Here is a 10,139-nt window from a genome sequence, read left to right on the forward strand (position 1 = left end):
AACTTCAGTCAGGTGATCTGTTTAAAATGAACACAGAAGCCATACAATCATTCTCAACCCAAGGAGAGAAAAATATCCGCAGTCTCAGTTCACTCATCTGTGAGCCATGCCTTCCCCATTTGCTTAAAAAGGCAAAGCATCTAACACTATAACTCCCTAAATATTCTATAGCCCAAGATCCTTCTGATGTTTGAATTACTCCAGAAATGAAACTAGCAAATGGAATTTTTAAAAAAAATGTGACGAGCACAATGATTTCTGAATCACGCTTTATAAATAGCCAGAACTCTCGCCTAGGTCTGAACTAGATAATGAAGTAATTTAGTCAGCAGATGGCACTCTTTGTTTCAATGTTAACTGCAGATGGGCTTTGATAAGAAAGTGGGTCAGCTGTTGAAATGTGTTTTTCTACCTTAAATCCTAGAGCATGGATCTGCTTTCAGGGGATTTGCTGGCAGTCATTAGTACCAAGTGAACTCTTAGGCGTGCTCCCTCTCTATGGGCCCAACTGCCCAGTCCTACACACATGTCCTGCTTTTCACCATACCACTGAAGTCTCATGGTAGTGAGTGAGCACTGTCCTGGGTAAGGGGGGTGTTGTGGGACCTGGCCGCACACTGTATATCTGGGCCATGATGTCCTAACCTACCCTCACACTACAATGCAGTTTCACTCCAGGACCTTGGAACATTGTTGTAACAGGGTAACAGTGGCTGGGGTGGCTCCCTGCCTCAGCTGTCCCTATTCAGGATTCCTTCAATAAATTCCGTCAGCCCAGAGTCCTTAAAACATTTCCCTTCCGCGTCAAAGGTATTTATAGACTTCAAACCAAAAGCTGTCCTGGGGATTCCTCCCTGCATTTGGCCAGCCACTCCCTGCCCTACCTGGCTGGAGTCTTCTGGGCCATGAAGTCTCAAACTCTCCTGCAGCCTTCTGCTTTCTGTAGCTCCATTTGCTATAGCTTCCCCTCTGGCTCTTTACAGAGATCATCTGGCCTCTATGAGGCCTCATCACAAGGCAATTAATGAGGCACAGGTGGGCTGGACCATTCCCTCTTAAAGGGAACTGACTAGTCCACCCTCTGACAGTCAGGATACAAAAGGCCTAACACAACGACATTGCACCAGCGCTGATGTTAATTGTGGTATACTTTATGTTTCACAAGTGTTCCCTGCAGGATACTGGAAATGGCTCATCCAAGCTTGGACAAGATACAAGGTAGAAGGTGATCCTAGCCCTGGTAAAAAGTCCATGGTCCAGCCAAGGAGGCCTCTGTATATATGTGGAAACAATCAGCACATGCTGAGAAAGACTCTTTGTGTGTGTGTGAGTACATAACACATAAACTGTCTTAACTAACCAGGCAAGGGCCCAGCAAAATTGGTTCCTCAATAGGGATGGTCTTTTAATAGCAAAGGAGCAGATCAGAATAGAGTACGGGTGGGGATATTTTAGAGTGGTCTCAAGACAGTATGTTGCCTAATAAAAGTGCTCCCTTGTGGTCACTGTATATTGTTGTGCTGCTACCAATAAATAGCTGTCATGTTCCACTGCAGAGGTGGCTGCTTTTCAGTGCTGAATGAAGTGAAATCTGTGCATGGCTATCTATCCACCCAAGGGTCTAAGATCTGCCGTTGTTCCTCTCCACGGAGCAGAAGAGATTAGCTGAATGAAAGCCTTATACAAAATGTACAGCACATGGCTGTAAAACTAACGAGCTACATGTCCACAAGTCTGTAACCTGACTGTACATGTGAAATGTAACTGGGGTGTCTGTTGGAAAACAAATGTGAGCTCCTACCTACTTCTTGCCTTCTGAGGTTTCCAGCTCTCCTGATTTTATCACAGGACTTGTGATATTTAGTTTTCCTTAAAGTTGCAGGTGCAGAAATCAAGAACTTGTGTGAAAATAATCTCAGTTTTTATCAGACAAAGAGAGAAACTAAGTTTCGAACCCTGGTTGCAGAGAAAAACTTGAAATCTTGAAGCAAATACATCCTAAAGGCTCAGAAACTGGAAGGCAAAGAAAAAGAGCCCAATCATTATTATTTTAAAAATAATCTCATGACTGTTAAAGCAATCTCATGATTGCTGAGGCCCTGATTCATGATTTTTGAGTGCAGTACTGCTTATGAATATGCAGTTCACTAGCCAAGTTGTAATTACAGATAAGATGCAGCTTTGAGCCTTGAATTAGCTTCTTGGTAGAAGAAATGTAACACAGGTCTATAGGTATGCTCAACTGTTATTGAACAGGTGGGTGTTGTGTGTTTGATTTGGATGAACCTAGCTAATCAGTTACAACCCAGTGTCCTCCAGGAAGGCAAGACTCAGCGGTAGCAGCTGCTAGGAGGAGGAGTGGTGGTGGTGGGTTAAGCTAATGGAGCTAGGACTTTGAGGGCACTTGCACCAATAGCTGTTCCCTTCCCAGGAGGACCATGTGGTCGGAAACTCTCTCTGGAATTCTCTGAGGAGAGATGGGCCCAGCACGCTGAAGAGACTCTGCAGCCGTAGTAGTAGCCACTGCCAGAAGCACGGCGGGCAGGGCAGTAGCCAGTTTCTCCCCAGTCCTGCTGTTCACCAAACAAGGACTTGGAGATCACATAGCCTCAGCGGACTCCCTCCCTTCTCACCAGCACCAAGGGCAGTACGTTGACTGCCTCAGAAGCCACAATGTTGTCAGTCATTCTGGACTCTGCCAGAGGTCTTGTGGGATTGGGGACTGACTGTGGGATTATGGGAAACGGGGGTGAATGAGTAGGGAGATAGGCAGACCCTCGTGAGGGGGCTAGGTAATGGACAGGCCCTTCATGGCCTGTTCCCACTCTACCTGCCATCCCTCCTACACTGTTGTTATAGGAGCCCCATAGGGCTGACCGCTCTGAATGACAGAGGGAGCAGCTGTAGGCAGATGGATCTCGGTTTAGTGTGATTTGCGCAAACTGCCGGCAGTTCTTCCAGCTGGACTCCTGCTGCACCGATCCCCCAGGAGTGAGGCCTTTCCGATTAATCACGTTGCGAGGCGGCGGCCAATGCAAAACTTGCTGATCTCTTCACACCCAATGTATGAATTTAATAAGAAAACGCTCGACCTTCTGCAAAACCTTAGGCCATGGGTCAGGTCCAGGCCTAGTTCACCGAGCTACAGCCCACATCACTGTACAGAAATGTCAGACTCTGCAGAGGCAGAATCGGCCTGGTTCAGCTTGACCTAACAGTTTCTGCTCTACAGGGTGTCCGCCATTGCTGAGAGTTTGAAGGGAGTTACTTATTAAAGTGATACTCAACACTGGTTAGGGCACAAATATCGTTTTTTTTCTCTTCCCGCATCAGGATGGTAGAAAACTAAATGTAACATGCTGGCCAAGTGTGCTGAAGCCCCAGCTAGTTCTCGGTCAACATAGATGATAAGAAACGACTATGGCTACCAGCTAATAGAATTACTCCCTTTGTTCAAGTGGTGAAAGTCTCTGCTTCGGAGCTGGAGAGTCCAGGTGTAACCCCTGTTCATGGAAGCTCCTTAAGCAGATGTGAATAGAGGTGTATTAAGAAAAATAACAGTGGTAACCTTTCTTATATTATCTGAGTAAAGATTCCCCTCTAAAGCTGGGAACCCCGCCCCAAGAACACTATATTCTAATTCTTATTAGCATTACAAACATACATAGAAACTTCAGCTGAGATCAGCACTGTCTTATAAGTGCTGTATAAACACACAGTAAGAGACAGTCCCTGCCCTGAAGAGCTGACAATCTACAGGCAGAGACATGGTGGAAGAAGAAACAGAGGCAAAGAGAAATGGAGTGACTTACACAGGGTCACACAGCAAGTTAGTAGTGGTGTCAAGATTAGACCTCCGATGTCCTGACTCCTAGCTCAGTGCTCTGTCTGTTGGACCATGCTGCTAATAGATGTTAAATAGGAAGTCAGCCTGAATGTAGAGAGAGATGAAATTGACTCGCCTGGTGTCATGGTACCAACAGGATGAAATACAAATAGTAAACAAACAGCATACAGGGATTATAAAGAAAACTAGCTTTTATAAAAACGATTTCTTTCATGTTAATGGTCTAAAGTGCTGTTAAAATGCAGAGGAGGAATTTTTTGTTTCAACAAGTGATTTTTCTTTTGACTGTGTCCCCTTTTACTGTGCAGACTAGATTGAGTGGTCTCAGGCTGGGTTACTTTGCAGAGAGTTTGAAATACTGTTTTAACAATAAGCAGGCTCATTGTAAATGTATCCAACCCAGATTTGGCTGACAGTGGCATCTGAACCCTGTGCTTTCAGAACCAAAAGCAGATACTGCTCCGGTTTGAGCTAAAACAATAAATGCCCTAAAGTAGAATCTGAAGCAGACACCTAGACCAGGTAGGTGGACCAGCCACTTGGGGAAAAAAAAGACCCACATTCTCCCAGTTCTGGATGACACACCCACTTTGGGCCCTATCATGCAATCAATTGCAAAGGGAAGCCTGCTTAAAAACTGATGCCAGGAGATGGCCCATTGGATTAATTTTGTCTTCACACTCTCTAGAGATGGAGACTGGAGGAGTTAAATTGTGGGCACTTACTAATAACACGCAGCATCCCCTCAGCTCCCTCTTAATTACCCCCAGCAGCAGCATCTGTGCAGTCCACATCTCTTTGGTTATACAAATGAACTCAGTGGTTTTTCATAAGGATGCCACGATAAACAGCTTTGCTGCAGATGCCAAGTGGCTGAATTTTACTGCATCTAGCACTGTGGCTTCCACGTCCCAGACTCTCTGCTAAAGTTTCTAGCTTCCTTTCACCAACACTGATTGGTCTGTGTTTTGTATGCGGCAGGGGACGCAGAGAGCGTCCTGAGCTGCCATTTGGATTGGGATCACATCTCACTGTCAAGCGTCAGCGTTGCTGTTGAGGTTTGAATAGAAAATTAGTGAAGCAGTGGTTTTGAGAGCGCACACATTTTTCAGGGCAGGTTTAAAGAGCTCATCTAGTGGGCGTGAGTGTCTCCCTTACAATCCAGGCAGTCAGCTCGGTTATGTGCAAAGCTAAAGAAAGTATCCACTTCTCCTTGTATCTTATTAATATTTAGGGTCTGCCTTCAATTATTCATTTCTCTAGGGTGTGCTTTTCTCATCTCAGTGCCGCAGGATTGACTTGTGTAACTCCCCCAGGCATTGAGATAAGAACTTTCCCCTGCATCTGCCAAGTTTCAGCTCCATGTGCACTTTTACAGGCAAGCTATAAACTAGGGAGCTGAGGATCAGGATAGGAAAGTAGTGGCAGCCCCACTCCTTAGCTCATTTAAAATCGGTCTGGATAAAACACTAGTAAACGAACACTAGGGAATGATCCTATTCTGGTTGGAGGAGATAGGCTAGATCCGTGGCTTCCAAATGTCATTGGTTCTTGTACCACTCTCTTAAAAAATTCTTGGGAAATGAATGGATCAAGCTCATGTTTGGAAACCCCTGGAGTGGCTCATTTATTAGATCTTTATTGTATGAAATAAAGGCACAAGTCCAAATCTTGAACCTCATTTAAGATTTGGGAGGCAGGATGGGGATCTTGTGGTTAAAGCACCCGATGAGGCCATAGGAGACCTGGGTTCTGTAGGCTCCACCACCGACTCTCTTAAGCGAGTTACTTAATCACGATGTCAGTGCACCAATAGAAGGTGCTCAGTACTACGGTGATGACCGAACATGGTATAAGAGCCAAAATAGAAATAGAAATCTCCCTGTCTTAGACTGAGAACTTTCAGGGCAGGGAGTGACCCTCACGATCTGCACATTGTCTAGCTCAATGGGATCCTGATCTCAGGGTTAGCGTAATACAAACCACCAATATAATTAAAACAATAAAATATCCTCTCTTCTCCTAATCCTCAGTCTAGGTCCTTCCCCATCATCTGCTCTGTCTGTAAATCCATATCAGCTGTTCTGGACATCTCTATGGGAGCTCCCTGCTCTTTTCATCTCTGCCAAGTTCCAAGGCCTATGTATTCTGAGAGGATTATCCGTAGAAGACATGGGACAAACGGAGTCCAGAGGAGAGGGTGTCTGACGTTGGAACAGTTTCCTGGGGAAATATCCCTATGGAGTGGGTGGGGCTGGTTGTAGAAGAGGTGCTGAAGGCTAGAGAGGAACAGATGGAACTGAGGTCTAGGGTAATCAGTAATGAAGCTAGATGAAATTGGTTTGGGAAGAGGAAAGGAGGTGGAGAAGCTGGAGGGAGGATAGATGCTTGGGAGCTCTTTGAGCATACTGGGACTTGTTCACACTGAACCTTGACCCTTTGGGGGCCAGCAGCCAGTGTTACAATCCTGGGAAAATTGTGTTTATACTGGAAACCCTGACACACTCCTCATTGTCGTGGTAACAGGCAGGCAGGACTTCCCCTCTCACGCAGCTAGTGAGAGGTTCCAAGACTAACAGATCTCCCCCCCCCCCCCGCCCCTTTTTAATTTATTCTTCCAAAAGACTGTAACTAAATCCCCAGCGACAGAAAAATAAGCTTGAGTTTGTTTTGGCTGGAAGCAAAGATAATACAGCCTTTCCACACAAAGGAAGAGCTGGCCAGTCAGAGGACACTTGAAATCCAAGTGCATGTTCTTAAGAGATCACTTCAGAAAACAGCTATTCCAAGATGTCTGGTGGGAGGTGGAGTGTGTTTTTTATGCACTGGAAGGTGAATAAGTTTCCATGCTAACAAAACCCAGTGACCCTCCATCATCTTGAAAGCAGCAGGAATAAAAGAGAGACTTGCTGAGCGAGATGAGAAGAGAATTTAGACTCCTTCCATTTCCCTTGTGTCACTGCTATAACCTATTCCATACAAGGGGCACAGAGGGCAGGGCCTTGGGGCGGCATTTAGATTGGGGCATTTAGAACGGGGCGGCAGTCTGTGTCCTGTGGTGGCAATTCGGCGGCAGCTCTGCTGCTCTTCCCGCCGTGGCGGCTTTTGGCGGCAGCTCCGCCGCAATTGTGGCCGCGGCATTTCGGCGGCGACTGCTTGGGGCGGCAAAATTGGTAGAGCCGCCCCTGACAGAGGGGCTGATTTTTGGAAGGTTAGGTGCACAAATACATGTCCATTATAATTGCTCAGGCCATCAGAGCAACCACGCATGCAAAGGACCAGCTGTGCCACAAATTAGTTGTGTGCATGCACAACTCCTGAGGTGACACACACACAATTGGGGTAATTTTCCATTCTAATTAGATGCACACTTATTCTTCTGAAGATCAGCCTTAGGTCGTTCTAGGTATCGGGCGGTCAGCATGGAAAATACCAATGTTCATTCTCAAATACACAAAATAGCTTTTCTAAAAAGAAAACTGGACACCTTTGATCAAACATTATTATTAGTTTTTCTATTACAGCTGCTCCAACCGAGACCAAGGCCCTCTCGCACTAGGCACTGTACAGAGCCATAGCGAGAAACCGTCTAGGCCCTGGGGGGCTTATAGTTTGAATGGATGAGATATAGGAAGGGAAACAGAGGCAAAGTGACTTGTAAAAGGTCACCCAGAATATCAGAGCCAGAGCCAGGAAGAGAACTTAGCTCTCTCCTAAAGCCACATCTGGCTCTGGCGAGATACCCTGGCCACCTTCCAACAACTTCCTTTCATCTGGAGCTCAGATAGGAAGGTGGATTCCCTGCCACGCTTTGCTGGCCAGCCCTCAATACCAATCCCACGTACCTACCAAAAGCAGAAGGCAGTTCAGAGTGTAACCTCATCCCCTTCCCTTTGCTCCTGACCTATCTGATTTCACGAGGGGGACTGGGGTTGCCTGGCTCCACGCCCTCTGATGGCCCAGTTTTCCCTTGCAGAGGCCAGGAGACAGATCTGAAAACAATCCGGTCTGAAATGGGAACAGGATGTGCTGCTTTCTGGTTTGGCTCTATCTGTTGTTTCCCTTCTGATTGCTTCTGTTATGCCAGGTACGTGTCCAGAAGAATTCTCCTGGAAGCAGGGAATAAACTGACTGAACTCTGTGCTCCTGGGTGCCAGCACTACATGCCCCCAGCTGCTAGAGATGCATTAGTCCTTCTCTCACATTAATTAGTAGAGTAACACAGTAACACACCCTCCAACCCACTTCTAGGAAAGTGCAGGCCTTTGTTTCCCTTGAGCGGCTGGTCCACGGGGAGGTTGGTAAGTGTACTACTGCCAGCCCCCAGGAGACTTGGTCTGTTAGCTTGAGTGATACAGGCTTGCGCTTTTAGTGCTGAAGGGCCAGGTTTGAATCCCACCATTGGCCCAAGATGGGTTGTTATGCACCCCCAAGTGGAGGGTACTCTGGCTGAACCCACGGCAGGGTGCGGAAGGAAGGAGGGAGCTGTGTGGCAACCACTGGACTCTTGATCCTGTGGTAGCCTCTATACCAGGGGTGGCCAAACTACTGATCCTCCGAGCCGCATACAATAATCTCCAGAAGTCTGAGAGCCGAGCGCACTTGCTGGGGCTTGGGGCTTCAGCCCTGCGGCAGGGTGATGGGGCTATAGTCTTCTGCCTGCTGGGAGGGGCGGGTCTTGGGGCTTCAGTCCCATGGCAGGCACCTGCTGGGCTTGGGGCTTCAGCCCACTCCCACTGAAGCCTCCAGCCCCAGCATATATGCCCTGCGGGGCTAAAGCCCTGAGCCCAGGCAGGCACCTCCCACAGAGGGCTGAAGTCCCTAGTTCCCCCTCCACTCTGGGCAGAAGCCCTTAGCCCTACCACCGTGCTCAGGGCAGAAGCCCTGACCTCCCCCCACCAACCTGGTAGGCGGAGAATGTGGGGCATGGGGAATGGGCATGAGGGGCTCCGTGAGTCGCACTTTAACTGTAAAAGAGCCGCGGTTTGGTCACATCCCACAGAGTCTTGGGTGTGGGGGCTGGGAGTTAGGGCCAGGGAATAGCTCCTTTCTGTGCTGTGCTCCCCACTCTGTGTCTCATGGGTACCCAAAGGGGGGGAATGCTGCTCCAAGGAGCACTAACTCCTGCTGGGTTACCCACCAGCCACGTAGGGAGGTCTGGGTCCTGCAGAAACTCCGTGGCTCACTCCGTGGCGGTCTGTCCGTCATCGGGGTTGACGCCGCTGCCCATCCCCTTAGTATTGGAGCGCCTTTCACGTAAAATTGGTAGCGATAGCAAGGTCCTGAGAGGACTTTGTTCCCGACAAGCCCTGTGCTGTTGTAGCACCGCATGGTGGAATGCTTCATACGGCGTGTGAGTTACGTGCTTATTTCCACCTACTGGTGGCCAGGCCTTTAGGCGGCTCTGTTCCCTGTTAACAGACATGTTTGAGGCTGAAGGTGGCACATGCCCATGAGGAAAGCTTAATGCCAGCCAACCTTGTACCTCCTTTATCTCAGTTCTGGGCAGAGAAGCCGGTGGGCTTGCTGCTTGTCCTGCTTTTTGCAGTACCGCATGAAGGGACTTGCTGATCCCCGAGGGAGACGGTCTGCAGGGCTATAGCTCTCTTGCCCGTTGTGTGAATGCCAGTGCTTTGAATCCCGCTGGCTTAGTGTGGCTGGCCAGGGGGCTACTCGGCTCTCTAGCAGATTGTGGTCCTCTGAGTGACTCATTGCACAATGAACGGGGAATGTTTTGCACTGAATGTTGTCGCGACCTTGTCTGATCCCAAACATCGCCATGTGCCCGGCGATGTTAAGAGCTCCATCCCTGCCTGGTACCAAAGGAGGGTCTGTCAGAGGGATATAAGGAGAAAATATACCACAAGGCAATGCTGCATCCACCAAACCTCCACTTCCATGTTTGGCTTGGTCCCCAAAGAGACACCAAATGCTATTGGGCAACTAGACAAAAATAAAAGAACATCATGTGCCTTGGGGAAAGCACTGGTATTTGTTCTCCTCTACACTCGCTATCTACTCCTCGCTCACGGAGTAACCCCCCAAACGAGTAAGTTAAGACATGCACTAAAGGTAACATTGGACAATCCAGGATTCCATGCAGTGATCTGAAGCCTTCAGTCAGTGGTTTGGTATCACGCTAACTAGAATGTGGTTTGGTCTTCAGTAACCTTCTTGGTAACATCAGACAGAGAGAAGATTATTTTAGGTAATTCATTCACTGTTTAGTGGCGGGACAGTTGTGTAGTGGTTAGAATGAACGGGATGGGCAAGCCAGATTTTGTTTCTATCA

Source organism: Natator depressus, chromosome 7, assembly GCF_965152275.1.
Source record: "Natator depressus isolate rNatDep1 chromosome 7, rNatDep2.hap1, whole genome shotgun sequence".
Taxonomy (NCBI): Eukaryota; Metazoa; Chordata; order Testudines; family Cheloniidae; genus Natator; species Natator depressus.